This window comes from Natrix helvetica (assembly GCF_964273705.1).
Source record: "Natrix helvetica genome assembly, chromosome: 1".
NCBI classification, from domain to species: domain Eukaryota; kingdom Metazoa; phylum Chordata; class Lepidosauria; order Squamata; family Natricidae; genus Natrix; species Natrix helvetica.
The window spans coordinates 17,236,224-17,255,201 of NC_138548.1; the positions used below are offsets into that span (position 1 = coordinate 17,236,224).

The window sequence follows — 18,978 nt, forward strand, 5'->3', positions numbered from 1 at the left end:
ATCTGAAGAGAGAGTGTTGGAGATAGCCAAGGTACACAAAGTCATGGACGACCTCCAGTTCTTGTGCAGAGATTGTAATACGGGGAGGTGAATTCACATCCTGACCCATGACTTGTGTGTTTTTTTTCAGGCTGATTGTTAGTCCAAAGTCTTGGCAGGCCTTGCTAAAACAGTGGTAGTCATAGGATGCAATACAATACAATACAATAAAATAGTAGAGTTGGAAGGGACCTTGGAGGTCTTCTAGTCCAACCCCCTGCCTAGGCAGGAAACCTTATACCGTTTCAGACAGATGGCTATCCAACATCTTCTTAAAAACTTCCAATACTTAATAAGCAATCAACATAAATCATACTAGGAAACTAAATAAACAATATAAATCATGAAGACGCAAGCAACACAGTTATAGTCTTAAGTAGAAAAGGAAATGGGTAATAGGAAAGTTGCAAAGAATAATAGGTACTAATACAGCCTTAGTAAATATTTGACAGTGTTGTGGGAATTAGTTGTTTAGCAGAGTGACGACATGCGGGGGCGGGGGGGACTCCTTGTGTCTAGTTGTTCTGATGTGCAATGCCCTATAATGTCGTTTTGAGGGTAGAAGTTGAAACAATTTATGCCCAGGATGTGAGGGATCTGTAGCAGAGGTGGTATGCTGCTGCTTTGCACTGATTTGGGTAAACCAGTGGTGGTGGTGCAAGGTTCTGCCAACCCATCCAGACATCATCATGGACCTTCTGCATGCGCACTTCCACTAACAAACCGTAGTGAAGATAATAGGATACCGTTACTGGTCTGTAGATATTTTCAAAGCTCTCTTTTTGACTCCTGCAGTATACAGGAAGGCAGGTTGGTAGCAACTGTTTTTTCTGCAGTTCAAATTATCCGCTGAAGTCTGTGTCTGTCTTGTTTGGTTGGGGAGCCAAACCAGACAGTTATAGAGGTGTAGATGACAGACTCAATAATTCCTCTGACGCAGACTCAATCCTATAAATTTAACTCCTTTTAGCCCTGTGGAACTCATTACCACAAGACACAGAGATGGTTTCTAACTTAGATGGCTTTGTAGAAAGTTAGCACCCACCCCTCTCCTAGAAGAATGAAATATTTTGAGAAATATTTAAAAAGGCGGGATAACGTATTTCCCCTAAAAGAGAAATAAAAATCATCAGGGAGACAGAAACTCAGAACCTCAGCTCCTTGCCGCCAGGCAGATGCTAAACTGAGGCCAGTTTTAGAAATGCAGATTTGGTAATCCATTACTCCCTGCAACAAGGTCTGAACAAAGGTAGGGTTAGCCCTCAGCCACAATAGGAATTGCCCAACAAGCCCCTTCATTGCATCAGCCCAAACTTCAACCAAACGTAGCTCAGACAAACTCCTAGGATTTGTACATGGCCCCATGGGAGTCTGACAAGAGCCAATAGAATACATGTTCTTGCACAGGAACAGGAAGCTCAAGTTCAAAGCCCAAGAGAAGGTATAGAAACCCCTCACTCTCAACTCCATATGGTCAGCTACTCAGAATCACACATGCTTGGTGATTCTGCTTCATCAATAAATGGACCCTCTTTCCAATCAGCCTCCATCCACCATTTTGTCTCCAGTGCCTTTCTCCCAGCTTGGAACTGAACCAGATGGATATTTCTTCCGACAGCTTTAAACCAAAGCTACCAATGCATGTCGTGATGATTGTGTCAGGGTTCCAAATAGCATCCAAAATTAAATCAGAGTCCAAGGCAAAGTATTGCTCAAAGTTCCAATTTATTAAGAGAGCCATGTTGGCACATCTGGGAAAACCAGAATCTCAAAGCTTCCCGGTTTTCCTCTACGCAGCTGAAAGTTCAAGATATTGCCTCCACACCCACAAGTCCCTCCCATGATCCAATCTTCCACTGCCATGCTGGCAGTTCCACCCATCCAGTTCCGTACAGGTCAGAGGTACAAAGAGAAAGGATGACCTTGGCTTTCTAGAAAGAATTTTGTTATGGCTACATATCATCTAACTCTGTACAATCCCATTTTCCCACAATAGAAAATGCATAGTCAGGCCTGAGAGCTACAAGAAAATATGGCTGCAGGCCTGACGGCCAATTTTGCTGATCAGCCAATTTGTTTCAGAGCCTGATGAGTGGAGAAGTCACCCAGCCTAAGGCAGGACCAAAACCTGGGTCTTCTCATTTCTCTTCCAGGACTTTCACCACAATGCTATCAGGGGAGACATGATAGCAGTGTTCCAATATCTCAGGGGTTGCGACAAAGAAGAGGGAGTCATACTATTCTCCAAGGCACCTGAGAGCAGGACAAGAAGCAATGGGTGGAAACTAATCAAGGAGAGAAGCAACTTAGAACTGAGGAGAAACTTCCTGACAGTTAGAACAATTAATCAGTGGAACAGCTTGCCTCCAGAAGTTGTGAATGCCCAAACACTGGAAGTCTTTAAGAAGATGTTGGATAGCCATCTGTCTGAAACGGTATAGGGTTTCCTGCCTAGGCAGGGGGTTGGACTAGAAGACCTCCAAGGTCCCTTCCAACTCTGCTATTGTATTGTATTGTATTGTATTGTATTGTATTGTATTGTATTGTATTGTATTGTATTGTATTGTATTGTATTGTATGGTGGCTTGCTCTGGATGACCACAGTGAGAAATAAAATGCCGGGTTAAGATGGGATTGATAGGGGCATTCTTTGGTTTTCGTGCAGGAAATCTATACATCTATGCGGCTTGCTAGGAGTCAAAAATGACTTGGCACATCTTCATAATTGCCATCTTTAGGTTCTCATGGTTAAACTTGATTGCCTGAAAGATTAGCTAACAATGCAGTTCAGAAAAAGAAGGAAGAAAAGAAGACAAGCAAAATAATCCTTCATTTCTTCCTCCTGCATTTTCCTGCATAGCTTTCACTCATCAGCCAGTTAATTAAGCCTACAAAAACAGATAGTATTACAAACAGGCAGGTACAAGTCTTTAAGCTGTTAGCAAAAAAAAAAAAAAGGGGGGGGGAGCACCTTTCAGCTTAGAATTTGCTGTAGACACGTCCAAGCCTCATATCCAAAGCTGGCCTACCTACACATGCAACCCATGAGAAGGATCCTAAATAGTCGATTACAATGAACTTTCCATTAAAAAAAATGCTGGTATATTTTGTCCATCAAACTGAAAGTAGGTAATGAGGCAGAGGTTGATGAGGAGGAGATAGGCTAAAGATACAGAAGGATCTTGACAAACTTGAACATTGGGCACTATCTAATAAAATGAAATTCAATGGTGAAAGGAGTAAGCTTCTACATTTAGGCAACAAAAACGAAATGCACAGGTACAGTATAGGTGGTACCTTGCTCAATAGTAGTAACTGTGAGAGGGACCTTGGAGTCCTATGGACAACCATTTAAATATGAGCCAGCAGTGTGCAGCAGCTGTCAAAAAGCCAACCCAGTTCTAGGCTGCATCAACAGAGGGATAGAATCAAGATCACGTGAAGTGTTAAATACCCCTTTGGAATACTTGGAATACTGCATTCAGTTTTGGTCACCACGATATAGAAAAGATGTGGAGACTCTAGAAAGAGTGCAGAGAAGAGCAATAATGATGATCAATGTAACCATTCATCATATGTTTTATTTATATATTAGTGACTTGTCGTGTCAGTGTTGGTCAGGCGTAGTCTTGATGGTTGGGCTGTTCTGTTAGCTTGTTTGGCAGTTCCTTGATTGGGGCATTTTTTTTGCTTCTTGATTGTAATCCTAATCTTGATTGATTGATCTTGATTGTATCCTCTGTTAATACCCTTTAGGATTGCAATGTGAGAAAGTGACTCAGTGTTGACCCTCCTTATTTCTCAGGAAGAGAAGTGGGGGGAGGAGGGAGGCAGTTTCAGACTTGCAAGGTTCTATTACTGTTACTCTATAATAAAATGAGTAAAATAAAAACGTAGCCTTGGTTTCCTACTCTGGTCTATGTCAAAGAGTTGGAAGGGTTTACATGTTACACTTGAAAAAAGTCTCCAATGTCTTAAGAACTCTTGTACAAGTGACTTAGTGATCATTTGAAGCAACAATGGCACTGGAAGAAAGTGACTTACAACTGGTCCTCGCACATACGACCCTTGCCTCCTCCGCGTGATCAAAATTCAGGCACTAGGTAACCGGCATGCAATTATGACAGTTGCAGCATCCCAGGGTCATATGTACACTGATTCAGGGGACTGGAGACTAAAACATATGAAGAATGGTTGCAGGAACTGGGTATGCCTAGTTTAATGAGAAGAAGGACTAGGGGAGACATGATAGCAGTCTTCCAATATCTCAAAGGTTGCCACAAAGAAGAGGGAGTCAAACTATTCTCCAAGGCACCTGAGGGCAGGAGAAGAAGCAATGGGTGGAAACTAATCAAGGAGAGAAGCAACTTAGAACTGAGGAGAAATTTCCTGACAGTTAGAACAATTAATCAGTGGAACAGAAATTGCGTCCAGAAGTTGTGAATGCCCCAACACTGGAAGTCTTTAAGAAGATGTTGGATAGCCATTTGTTTGAAACGGTATAGGGCTTCCTGTGTAGGCAGGGGGTTGGACTAGAAGACCTCCAAGGTCCCTTCCAACTCTGCTATTGTATTGTATTGTATTGTATTGTATTGTATTGTATTGTATTGTATTGAATTCCGAGAAGCTTGGCATTTAGACAAATCAGTTATCAATAGATACATAAATATAAACCACATTTACACAGCATTCAAAGCTAAGAAAGAAAAAAAAAAAAAGACCAGAACGCATCTTCTCCAGCAAACAACATCCAGATAAACAGGGATTAACACCACACAAACAATCAAGCAGAAAACAGTCAAGGAACACCAAGAAGAAAACCACACTTGCACCAACAATGGCACAGCAAGCTACTGTATGTAAACAGGGAAGTAAACCCCACATCCATTGGCGCTGAAACATCTGCCAGCAAACAACCAAACTCAGAGAGCATCAAGGACTGCACAGTTCAACCCTGAGCTACATATATTTTCTATTAAAGGCCAACTTTGGAATTTGACATGTGGTACTCTCGCCCCTTTTGAAGGATGCCACATTGGAGAGAGTTCAGTGGAGGATCATTCATAGGGAACTTCTTGAGATGTGGATGGAACTTATTTTAATATACAGATCAATATTATTTTGATTTTAATGTCAGGGATGAGACATTTTCCTTATGTGCTTATGTGCTTCTCTAGTTTGGATAGGATTTGTCTTAATCATTGGCTGTTATCTTCAGGTTTTCTCCATCCCTGTTCTTGATCGCTAGGTAAAGGTAATACCTTGCGCATATGTGCTAGTCGTTCCTGACTCTAGGGGGTGGTACTTATCTCCGTTACAAAGCCGAAGAGCCAGCGTTATCCAAATATGTGTCCGTGGTCATGTGGCTGGCATGACTAAACGCCGAAGGCACGCGGAGCGCTGTTACCTTCCCACCAACGGTGGTTCCTATTTTTTCTTCTTGCATTTTTACGTGCTTTAAAACTGCTAGGTTGCCAGAGGCTGGGACAAGTAACGGGAGCTCACTCCATTACGCGGCACTAGGGATTCAAACCGCCGACCTTTCCAATCGACAAGCTCAGTGTCTTAGCCACTGAGCCACCGCATCTTGATCGCTATTACAGTTTTATTTGTCGTTATCCTTCTTTGCACCAATTTATATGCCACCTTTTCTCTGAAGCCACTGAACAGGAAATTAAGCCATACAAAAAACAAAACCTCTGTCAGTTAATATTCCCAAATAACACCAACGATCAAAGGTCAGTGGTTCTGAGACATGGGAGGGAGAAGATCATGTTTTACAAAGGGTTCCATATCCTTAGCGTATGTATTTTAAGAAAGCAAAGTACAGACACTTCAGAAAACCAGCACCCACCCACTGGCACACTGTGACTTCTATCATGCCAACATGCCTAATGCCATACCAAGGAAATAGGCATTTAAAGATTTGCCTATGTCTAGCACGGGGTGGCTATAAAAAGTAAATTATCAGGAAGAAACATCTTGTAAACTTTGTCCACCTACCAGAATAAACCGAGATCGTTTTGTTGTGGAATCATGAAAGTCACTTTGTACCCCAGCTGTCCCCGGAAAATCCTCAAAGTGATGCTGCTTGTAACCTTTGGATGGCCTTGCTCAAAGGATGATCGCTTTCATGCCACTGCATTGAACTGTCCATGCATATGTATGGTCTAAAGGGTGTAAACCCTTTGGGACACCTGACTGGTCGTCTTGTAAAGGACCATTGCTATGGTGACACTTACACAATAACAATTATTGAATTCATTATGCTGTACTATTGAGATCCAAGCTCTATGTAAATAAGAAACCAAATAAGCACTATAATATCAACAGAAGCAAGAGCAATAAAACAAGGAATAACCTTCCTTCCTTCCTTCCTTCCTTCCTTCCTTCCTTCCTTCCTTCTTCCCTTCCCTTTTTTTTTCAACCCCAAGAGTGAGTAGCTTCAAGGTATGTAACTAATACCTTGTATTATAAGATAAAGTTAAAGGTTCCCCTCGCACATATGTGCTTGTCGTTCCCAACTCTAGGGGGCGGTGCTCATCTCTGTTTCAAAGCCGAAGAGCCAGAGCTGTCCGAAGACATCTCTGTGGTCATGTGGCCGGCATGACTAAATGCCGAAGGCACTCGGAGCGCTGTTACCTTCCAATCAAATGTGGTTCCCATTTTTCTACTTGCATTTTTACATGCTTTCGAACTGCTCAGTTGGCAGAAGCTGGGACAAGTAACGGGAGCTCACTCTGTTACGCAGCACTAGTGATAGGCTGGCTGCTAAAGCAAGGTCATGGCACACACTTGAAAGTAAATCAGGAAGACTGTAATTGAGGTGGGGGGTGGTAGGTCTGGCAAGAACAAAGAATGCTTATCAACAGGAAATATGCATGTGTAAAGCTTGTAGCAATAATGGGTAGCTAGAAAGCTGATAAAAAGTAACAAGGATTAGACAACTTGCAGACCTCAGCCAAAAGTTAGCAATGGAGATGGCCTTCAGCAAATGGAATGCGCATTAGATAACTCCTGGGGCATTCATTAGCCAAGGCTTAGGAATGGGACAGCTATAGACCAATAGAACAAATTGTAGAATTATTGCTAGAATGTTTATTAAATGATATTTCTTATTATTTCACCTTGTCCCGCCTTCTCCTTTAGTGAAAATGTATAAAGCTTACTTAATCCTTTGTTCTTGGCCTTTTGACTAGGAACCCTTTTCCTTGGAGTACTCCAATAAAAAGCAATCAGAAAACCTGCACCTCGTGTCTGGCGTCCATCATTGGCTTCAGCACCAGGCTCAGAACAGAATTGGGAACAACACTAGGGAAAGGATGTGATTGGGAAAAACTGCCTAACCGCAATAGGAATGGCCCAAGGGCAGATTTTTGAAGCCCCCATAAGTATCCAATCAATGTTGCTTCCAGATGCTCTTCAAGGACAGCCGTCTGTAGAGCACATTACATGCGCCCAAACGTGGGATGACTAAGACATGAGTAAGGGCAATTATTGCAAGAGCTACTGTAATAATTAACATAATTCTATTGAAAATGAGAGATTGATGCCTGCATTAGTGGGGCTAATTACTATTTGTTTATGTATTTAAAAGATTGGTATGGCTGCTTTTATCTTAAAGCTGTAGCTCTGGGTAGCTTACAACAGCAATAAAACCCAGAGCTATTAAAAACCGCTAGCCACATAACCATGAAAATAAAACAAAATTTGGCACCTCAGTCATCTCCTTGGAATGTGCCATGATTAATTCCAGACAACCTCACTCTAGCTGGCACCTAGGTAAAAAGCCTGATCTTGGTGTCTATGGAAATGTACAGGTACAGTATAGGTGGTACCTTGCTCAACAGTAGTAACTGTGAGAGGGATCTTGTAATCCTAGTGGACAACCATTTAAATATGAGCCAGCAGTGTGCAGCAGCTGCCAAAAAAGCCAACACAGTTCTAGGCTGCATCAACAGAGGGATAGAATCAAGATCACGTGAAGTGTTAATACCACTTTATAATGCCTTGATAAGGCCACACTTGGAATACTGCATCCGGTTTTGGTTGCCACAATGTAAAAAAGATGTGCAGACTCTAGAAAGAGTGCAGAAAAGAGCAACAAAGGTGATTAGGAGACTGGAGGCTAAACATATGAAGAACGGTTGCAGGAACTGGGTATGTCTAGTTTAATGAAAAGAAGGACTAGGGGAGACATGATAGCAGTCTTCCAATATCTCAGGGACTGCCACAAAGAAGAGGGAGTCAAGGAGAGAAGCAACTTAGAACTGAGGAGAAACTTCCTGACAGTTAGAAGAATTAATCAGTGGAACAGCTTGCCTCCAGAAGTTGTGAATGCCCCAACACTGGAAGTCTTTAAGAAGATGTTGGATAACTATTTGTCTGAAACGGTATAGGGTTTCCTGCCTAGGCAGGGGGTTGGACTAGAAGACCTCCAAGGTCCCTTTCAACTCTGCTATTGTATTGTATTGAGATTCTTGGTCATCCAGATCAAGGTTGTCCCAAAGGTGCCTTTTCAAAAGACAACCAGACTTTTTCCAGGAACCTTGGATGTCTTCTGGTCCAGCCCACTGCTCAAGCAGGTGATCCTATATCATTCCAGAGAGGTGACAGTCCAGTCTCTTCTTAAAAACCTCCAGTGATGGAGCACCAAAACAGCTGATGACAAACTGTCCTCCTTTAATTGTCCTCACTGTTAGGAAGTTTCTCCTTAATTCTAGGTTGCTTCTCTCCTTGATTATTTTCCATCCATCGTTTCTTGTCCAGCCCTCTTTGGTGCTTGGGTAAATAAATTAACTCCCCTCCTCTTTGTGACAGCCTCTCAAATACTGGAATTCTGCTATCATGTCCCACAGAGGTGGTATTCAGCAGGTTCTGACCAGTTCTGGAGAACCGGTAGCGGAAATTTTGAGTAGTTCAGAGAACTAGTAAATACCATCTCTGGCTGGCCCCGCCCCCATCTATTCTCTGCCTCCCGAGTCCCAGCTGGGGGGAGGAAATGGGGATTTTGCAGTATCCTTTCCCTGTTATGCCCACCAAGCCACACCCACCACACCCACCAAGCCACGTCCATCAAGCCATACCCACAGAACCGGTAGCAAAAATTTTGAATCCCACCACTGATGTCCCCCCCCTAGTCCTTCTTTTCTCTAGACTAGCCAAACCAGTGGTGGGTTGCAAGCAGTACGCCCTGGTATGGGCGTACCGGAGCCTGCCCGGAGCACCGGGTACTGTTCCAGTACGGTGCTCCGGAGGGTCCACCCACGCTCCTTACCTGTCTTTAAAGTCTTTGCCACTTCCACACACGTGCATGGCGTGTACACTCCGCCGAGCAGCTGGAACATTGCGGAGGTGTCCCTGGACGGTAAGACGAATGCACATGCTACATGTCTACGCATGTGGTGCGCACATTCATGTGGAGGACGCTGGGCCTTGTTGCAACTATACCAGTTGCAACAGGATCGGGAACCCACCACTGAGCCAAACCGAAATCCTGCCACCGTTCTTGATACATTCTTCATATGACGGCCTTCTTGTAAGCTAAAAGTTGGAGGGGGGGAGCTTCTGGATGATGGGTGGTGGGGAAGGAGGCTTCCAAGTTCCCACTCTATGTCAAGGGACCAGAACTTGCCTAACTTATGTAATCTGGAGGGGGATAAAATAGGCACCTCAGGGAGAAGTGATCCCATAAATAACCTGGCCAAGTCCTTTGTAGGGCTTTAAAGATGATAACCATCATGTTGGCTTGCACCTGGAAGATGCAACTGGGAGCCAGTGCAGTTCGTGCAACAGAGGTGTAATGGGGGCAAAGCTGGAAACACTCAATGCTGTGCATGCTGCTGCGTTCTACACCAGTTGTAGCTTCTGGGTAGGCTTCAAGGACAGCCCTAGCCCAAGCACACAGTAGTAATCTCAATGTGAAGTGACTAAAGCATATGCAAATATAAATGCTTCGGGTTTTTTTCCCTAAGGAAAACCAGTGTAGAGTAGTCTAGGTCAGGGGTCTCCAACCTCGCAACTTTAAGACTTGTGGACTTCAACTCCCAGAATTCCTCAGCTGGCCGGCTGAGGAATTCTGGGAGTTGAAGTCCACAAGTCTTAAAGTTGCCAAGGTTGGGGACTCCTGCTTTAACCAACATAAATTCGACTAGGAGTTGGAATAGAAGTGGGGAATCCTAGGTTCTCATCCACTCTCAGCCACAGATGTTCACTGGGAGAATTCAAGTCCGTCACTCTATCCCAACCCAACCTGTTAGAAATATAGAAATATAGATAACTGATGCCAGAAGACGACCTAGCAGTCCATTGAGTCTGCCTTTTCAGTTTGTTTTTCGTTTTCTTTTTAATTTGTTTATTTTCGGTTTGGTTATTGGTTTTAATTTAGTTATTATTTTTAATTACTGTTTCTTTTGTAGTGTTTTATTAATTTTTATTTATTTTGGACACTGATCGAAGAAGAATTGATGCCTTAGAACTGGGGCACTGAGGTAAATTATTGCAAATACCACAGATGGCCAGTGCAACCAAGAGAGAGGTGCTGAATCATATCAAACCAGGAACATCACTAGAAGTCAAAATCACAAGACTACGTGGGAGAAATCTGATGCTAGGGGTGGTTAATGGAACAAGAAGAAGGGGCAAGCAAAGAACTCACTGGCTTGATTTCGTCATAACTGAAGAAAAGAGGAACATCTAACAACTGAAAGAAGTTTGATAGGTAGCATGGAGAGCACTTGTCTAGAAAGTCACTAAGAGTCGGACATGACTGAGCAGTTAAAACTACTACTGATGTTTATTTATTTATTAACTTTTGTCAGAAGATGGATATGTGTATATCCCAAGCAAGTTTAAACTCCTAGCAGTTCTCGTAACCTGTTAAACATCATAGACATCATAGAATAACAGAGTTGGACGGGACTAAAGTCATTTAGTCCAACCCCCTACTCAAGCAGGAGACCTTATAGTCATGATGGCGAACCTATGGCATGAGCCCTTTGTTAGGGCACGTGAGACATTGCCCTGTCAGCTCCAGCATGCATGTGCATACTGGCCAGCTGACTTCGGCCTTCATTTTCGGCCATTTTTTGCCCTCCTGAGTCTCCAACTTGCAAACCGGAGGTTCGGGAACCAACTGGAAGTTCAGAAGCCTCCCGAAACCTCTGGAGGGAGAAAAAAAACCCTACGGGCCATCCGGAAGTTCAGGAACGGACTTCTTTGCCTGTAGGGTCGTTTTTTGCTCTCCGGAGGCTTCAGGGAAGTCTCCTGAAACCTCTGGAGGGAGAAAAACAGCCCTAAGGGCCATCCGGAAGTTCAGGAACGGACTTCCGGGTTGCCTTTAGGGTCGTTTTTTGCCCTACGTTTTTCACCAAGGGAAGCCTCCTGAAACCTCTGGAGAGAGAAAAACAGAAGTTGATTCTTCCGGTTTGCAAGTTGGAGACTCAGGAGGGCGAAAAATGGCTGAAAATGAAGATCAAAGTTAGCTGGCCAGTGTGCATATGCATGTACTGCAAGGTTCGTAGGGCCATTTTTTGCCCTCGGGGGGGGGGGGGGGCAGGCAGCCAGGCAGGCTTTCCTAGAAAGCCTCTGGAGCCTCTGGAGCCTGGGGGGTTGGCAAAAAAACATGTCCATCCCCTGCACATGCGCAGGGGGTTGCACGCATTCATTCATGGGGGCATCACGTGTGCATGCATGGGGGATCGCGCACATAGAATTATGAGTGTGGGCCTGCCCACGCATGACCCTCCCTGTGCTTCCCCCGCTTTTGGCACGCAATGGCAACGCAATGCCTTATAGCATTTCAGACAAATTGTCCAGTCTCTTCTAGAAAGCCTCCAGTGATGGAGTATCCACAACCTTTGAAGACAGGCCATGCCATTGGTTGTTAGTTCTCACCATTAGGAAATTTCTCCTTAGTTCTAAGTTGCTTCTCTTGTTGATTACTTTTCAACCATTGTTTCTTTGTGCCTTTTGGTACTTTGGAAAATAGTTTGACCCCATCTTCTTTGTGGCAGCCCCTGAAATATTGGAACACTGCTATAATACCACCGCAGTCCTTTCTCTTCACTAGACTAGACATACCCAGTTCCTGCAACCGTTCTTCATGTGTTTTAGCCTCCAGTCCCCTAATCCTCTTTGTTGCTCTTCTCTGCACTCTTTCTAGAGTCTCCACATCTTTTTTATTTCGTGGTGATCAAAACAGGATACAGTATTTTAAGTGTGTTCTTACTAAGGCTTTGTAAAGCGGTACTAGTAGTTCACATGAGCTTGATTCTAACCCCCTATTAATGTAGCCTAGGATTGTACAGGTAGTTCTCAACTTATGATCACAATTGAATCCCAACTTTATGTTATTAAGTGGGAATTCACTGAGTTTTGCCCCATTTTCTTACCACATTTACCAAGTGAATCACTGCAGTGGTTAGTAACGGGGTTGTTAAGTGACCCTGGCTTCCCCATCGACTTTGCTTGTCAGAAGGTCACAAGAGGGGATCACATGACCCCGGGACACTGCAACCGTCATAGGATATTAATCTGTTGTCAAACATCCAATTGTAAATCAGGTGACCATGGGGATGCTGCAACGATCATAAGTGTGAAAAACGGTCATAAGTCACTTTTTTTCAATGCCGTAACTTTGAGTTACAACAAACTGTTGTAAATCAAGGACTACTTCTATTGGCTTTTTCATAGGATTGCTCCCTGATTCTTTTTCATTGGCTTGTTCATAGGATGAGGGCAAAAATAGAGCAAGAGAATGCTATGTGCACAATCTTGAGCTCCTGAAGAAAAGCCAGGATATAAGTCTAATACTTAACAGCCAGCAGAGCTGGCAGCAGATTCGGACAGTGAGGAGGTTGGGGAGGAACATGGGCCAGTCCTGGAGTCTGGGGAAGGCTCTGATGAGGGCTCTGTGTCAGAGGCAGAGAGGGGGCCAGAGCCGTATGCCAGTTATCAGCTTCCTTCAGAGACAGAAATTAGGGAGGCAGACGAACAGCTGGAGCCTGTTCCCAGTGTGCGTATGTGCAGAATTGCCAGACGAAGGGAACAGCTAAAGAACGGGGTCGACTTGGGAATAAGTGGATGATGAATAGTCCCTCCCAGAGGAAATAAAAGAGGAGCGAAAGGGGAGTGGAGTTTGCAGGAGACAATTAGTTCACATAATTGATTCGTGATTCTCTGAGACTCCTTCGCAAGTTCTGCATGTTAGATATTAGCAACTGTTATAATGGTTTCCACCAAGGTCCTCTGTTCCGGCGGGAACAGAGATTCAATCTCATTGGTCGAAGGTCTGACAGCTCCCCATAAAAGGGCTGCTGTCAGACTGAACCTTCACTGGATTGTACATAGTTGTTCTGTTACAATAAAGAGCTGTTGTTGCCTAAGCCCGAGTGTGCCTTTCCTTTACCCAAACTAACACTGCAGATATCGGCCTATCAGCTCTCCAAGCCAGATAAGGTCTGTGACTGTAAATCCTCCCTCGAAAATCTTTGTTGGATGTCAATGAGCAGAATTCACAGTCAATTAATAAAAGGGTTTTTTTTGTCGGGACAAAGACTTTGCTTCATGCTCTTGGGAAGCCTCGATCAGAACACTCCCTCCCAACCAGGGGTGGGTTCCTGCCAGTTCTAACGTCTTCTATAGAAGAGGTTCCAGAAATCTACAGTGCTGTTTAGAACCGGTTCCAGCTCCCTCTCCCCTGCCCGTCCGCACATCATCAAGATGAAGAGCGAGAGGAGGAATTCTGGGAGTTGAAGTCCACAAGTCTTAAAGCTGTCAAGTTTGAACACCCCTGGTTTTTTTTTTCTAAAGGGTTAGGGGTGCCAGGGTCTTGTAACTTGATAGCTTTAACACTTGCGTGCTTCAAATGCCAGAGTTTCTGAGCCAACATTTTGGTTGCTAAGCAAGAGCGTTGTTAAGTGAGTTTCACCACATTTTACAAATTGGCCACACTCACCCAGTCACATGATTGCCAAGCCACTCCCACCCGGTCACATGGCCGACAAGCCACTCCCACCTGGTCACATGGCCAGCAAGCCACTCCCACCCAGTCACATGGCCAGCAAGCCACTCCCACAAAGCAGGCCACACCTACAGAAGAGGTTCTAAAAAAATTTGAAACCCACCACTACTCCCAACACGGAATAATTGCCATGGCTCTCATCAGTAGGGATGCCCATTAGGTGCTACTTCCCCCCATGATTTTATTTTTACAGCATTTTATTTTTAAAAAGAGAGAAATGAATGGAAGAATCTATCAGAGTGACACATTTATTTCTAAAACATTCCTGGACTAATAAAGGAGAATATTTGGAGCTCAGGATTGACATGAGAGGCCCTGATTGCTCTCTGAGCATCATCATTTTCCTGCAGATGTTTCATCACCCAACCAGGTAATGTCATCCAGGCTGGTGAGGAGTACAGTTTGAAACTGCACTCCTTACTAGCACTGATGACGTTGCGCAGTTTGGAATAATAAAACGCCTACCCCCCCCCAAAAAAGCAACCAAGCTCAGAGAGCACCAAGGACCCCCTCACATTTCTGGGCTTCTCATACAGATAGTCCACAACTGACCATCAGAATTATGATTGGGATTTCTGTCGCTAAGTAAGGCGCTTGTTAAATGAGTTGTACCCAGGGCCGGATTTTCCTATAGGCTAACTAGGCTTCAGCCTAGGGCCTCAAGATCAAGAGGGGCCTTTTATTTTTATTTATTATGCGTGCCACATTTTTTATAAAGGTTAGTACCAATTACAACATGTTTCATTTAATATATTGATATATATATCACAGTAATGATGTATTTTATTATCTCTCATGTAATTTACAAACTTAAAAATGGGAGGTGAAAGGGCCCCATAAGTGGAATAGCCTAGGGCTTCTTTTCATCTAAATCTGGCCCTGGTTGTACCTGATTTTGTGATAATTTTGCCATGCTTGTTAAGCGGAATCTGAAGTTGTTAAGTGAATCATGTGGTCATTAAAAAAATCTGGCTCCCCCCTCCCAATTGAGTTTGCTCTTTGGAAGATGGCTAGGAAGGTCACAAATAGTGATCACATGACCCTGGGATGCTGCAACTGTCATAATTGCATGCCGGTTACCTAGTGCCTGAATTTTGATCATGTGACTGTGCGGAGGAGGCAAGGGTCATATGTGCGAGGACCAGTTGTAAGTCACTTTTTTCCAGTGCCATTGTTGCTTCAAATGATCACTAAGTCACTTGTACAAGAGTTCTTAGGACATTGGAGACTTTTTTCAAGTGTAACATGTAAACCCTTTCAACCCTTTGACATAGACCAGAGTAGGAAACCAAGGCTACGTTTTTCTTTTACTTATTTTATTATAGAGTAACAGTAATAGAACCTTGCAAGTCTGAAACTGCCTCCCTCCTCCCTCCCCTTCTCTTCCTGAGAAATAAGGAGGGTCAAGTCTGAGTCACTTTCTCACGTTGCAATCCTAAATGGTATTAACAGAGGATACAATCAAGATCAATCAATCAAGATTAGGATTACAATCAAGAAGCAAAAAAAATATATGCCCCAATCAAGGAACTGCCAAACAAGCTAACAGAACAGCCCAACCATCAAAACTACGCCTGACCAACACTGACATGACAAGTCACTAATATATAAATAAAACATATGATGAATGGTTACAGAAACTAGGCAGGGCTAGTCTAGTGAAGAGAAGGACCAGGGAAGAAATGATAACAGTGTTCTAATATTTGAGGGGCTGCCACAGAGAGGAGGGGATCAAGCTATATTCCAAGGCACCTGAAGGCCAGACAAAGGAATAACGGATGGAAACTGATGAAAGAGAGATTCAACCTGGAAATAAGAAGAAATTTTCTGACAGTGAGAACGATCAACCAATGGAACAGAAGTTGCCTTCGGAAGTTGTGGGAGCTTCATCACTGGAAGCTTTTAAGAAGAGATTGGACAGAAAAGGTGTAGGGTCCCCTGCTTGAGTGGAGGTTGGACTAGATGACCTACAAGTTCCCTTCCAACTTTGTTAATCTGTTAATTTAAACAATTGCATTTCTGCCTTGGACTCAAATTCCCTTTTCCTGACCATTGTCTTGATTTCACTTCTTCCCCCTGCTCCTTTAAGATTTTTATCACAGCCCATTGCACAGATTGCAGCTGGTCTGGGAATGTGACTATCAGATGACCTGATGATGCCTTGTCACTACTCAGATGAACAGATTAACACATTTCACCAGAACCACATATGTCACCCTCTGTCCCCTCCCACAAGGTGAGGACTTCTGCATTATGCAATTTTTCCCCCAAAAGAGGAAGGGAGTGAATTAAATCCAATAATTAGCTCAATCCATTCTCCTGTTTTTCCACAATGGGAGGAAAAAGAACTTTTCTGAAAAGTTCATAAGGAATTAATGAAGGAAGCAGCTTCCTTCCTTGCATCTGCCAAGAATCTCTGATAGACCTTCTCTTCCTCCTCAACATGTTAAGATGTTGAGACTCTGCATAGAGAAGAGCAACGAAGATGATTAGGGGATTGGAGGCCAAAACGTATGAAGAACAGTTGCAGAAATTGGGTATATCTAGTTTAATGAAAAGGAAGGCTAGGTGTGACATGTTAGCAGTGTTCCAATATCTCAGGGGTTGCCACAAAGAAGAGAGAGGTCAACCTATTCTTCAAAGCGCTTGAAGGCAGGACAGAAAGCAATGGATGAAAACTAACCAAGGAGAGAAGAAATCCAGATCTAAGGGGAAATTTCCTGAAACTGAAAACAATCAACCTGTGGAACAGGTTGCCTCCAGACGTTGTGGGTGCTCTATTAATGGAAGTTTTGAAGAAGAGATTGAACAGCCATTTGCCCGGAATGATATAAGGGCTGTGATATTGAACCTATGGCACATTTGCCCCGAAGTGGCACACGAAGCCATGTTGCTCGGCACACGCGGCCTTGCCTGTTTGTCTTCTGGGTTTCCGGTGTGCATGTGTGCGTGATGATCAGCTGTCTGTGTGCGTGGCAGTGACAAAAACCAGTGTGCGCATGCATGCTGGCCAGCAGATTGTTGGGTGCGCATGCGCAACAGAAACTGGAATGTCCGCTTTTCCGGAGTGCGGCCCCAACGAGCACATGCATGCGCCGAAAAGGTTCTCCATCACTGATACAGTGTCTCCTGCTTGAGCAGGGAATAGAAGACCTCCAAGATCCCTTCCCACTCTGTTATTTCTCTTTTCAAATGAGATTAAAAACAGAATGATAGTCAGTTCCCTAGGTCTAGGATGCATTGTGCAATAGATCCCTTTCTCTTGCATGCCATTCCTCGCCTCACATTTAATTATATGCATTTATTTTCTCTCCCTTTCACCCCAAAGAAAAGCCATCAAGCCTGAACCTTACACTTCACAATCGTCCAAATTGACTTCTTCAGCACTTTCTCCCATTCTGCACCAGCTAACAGATTCAATACAATACAATACAATACAATAGCAGAGTTGGAAGGGACCTTGGAGGTCTTCTAGTCCAACCCCCTGCCTAAGCAGGAAACCCTATACTGTTTTAGACAAATGGCTATCCAACATCTTCTTAAAGACTTCCAGTGTTGGGGCATTCACAACTTCTGGAGGCAATTTCTGTTCCACTGCTTAATTGTTCTGACTGTCAGAAAATTTCTCCTCGGTTCTAAGTTGCTTCTCTCCTTGATACGTTTCCACCCATTGCTTCTTGTTCTACCCTCAGGGGCCTTGGAGAATAGTTTGACTCCCTCTTCTATGTGGCAACCCCTGAGATATTGGAACACTGCTATCATGTCTCCCCTAGTCCTTCTTTCTATTAAACTATACATACCCAGTTCCTGCAACCGTTCTTCATATGTTTTAGTCTCCAGTCCCCTAATCATCTTTGTTGCTGTTCTCTGCACTCTTTCTAGAGTCTCCACATCATTTCTACATCGTGGCGACCAAAACTGAATGCAGTATTCCAAGTGTGGCCTTACCAAGGCATTATAAAGTGGTATTAACACTTCACGTGATCTTGATTCTACCCCTCTGTTGATGCAGCCTAGAACTGTGTTGGCTTTTTTTGGCAGCTGCCTGGCAGCGCCTGCTTAAGGATACCTTAACGACATCACCTCTGCGTCTTCCTGTAACACAACATGTTTCCCCTGTTGCACCACTGCACCACTTCCCCTGTTGCACCAGGAGAAGCTTGGAGTCACCCGAACTGCTCTTCTCTTCCCCTTGGGGCTCATTAGGGATAACGAGACAAATAGATCCATGCTGTGCACTGCTGGCGAGAAATATTCTCATGGCTTACCTGCCTGTCTCCTTCCCTTCCTGCCAAGGGGAATGCTGTTGCCCTTCTCCCGATCTCCAGGATGCTTCTGATGACCTCAAGTGGCTTCCAAGCTGTGGCACAGAAGACCAACTTTGCCAAGGCATAGAGGCTTTTAAAAAGCAGCACAAAGGGAACAGGAAGTAACTCACTCCACCCAGCCTCCTGTTCTTGCTCTCTCCTTCATCTCTCTCTCTCCCTCCCTCCCTCCCTCTCCTGAAACCTGTCCCATGATAATAACTGCAATCTTGCTCACCTGTACACCTGAGAAGCAAAATCTTTCCAACTCGTGGCAAGCCATACACTTCTTCCACCCTCAACAGGCATTTTGCCAAGAAGAGGCTAAACATATCACAGTCACCCAACACGTTTTCTCCCCCCCCTTCCCTTTCCAGCTTTTCTTTGGCCCAAACCCAGTTTGACCAGTGGGTTGTACCCAAGGCAGAAGAACTGCATCATCTCGGTCACGCTTGACCTACCAAGCTCTTGACCACATTGTTGGCTTCTGTCCCAGACCAGTTCTGCTAAGAATGTCTCTTTCCCCTCCTCTGCAGGTAGGAAGACGAACGTCATCTGCTTTTATATCTTAATCTTCAAAGCCTCCCAGGTGGGGCTAAACTTAATATGGAC

The 18,978-nt window shown here is 44.0% G+C and overlaps 1 protein-coding gene across 1 annotated transcript in view; it reads right to left on the reverse strand.

Moving 5' to 3' along the window:
* The window catches only part of ATP8B3 (ATPase phospholipid transporting 8B3), a 115,892-nt gene extending 97,456 nt beyond the window's left edge, over positions 1–18,436 (reverse strand). The window contains exon 1 of the mRNA XM_081958164.1: positions 18,331–18,436. The gene's annotated coding sequence lies outside the window, so the exon portion shown is untranslated. The remainder of the gene's footprint in view (positions 1–18,330) is intronic.
* Between the last annotated feature and the right edge of the window lie 542 nt (positions 18,437–18,978).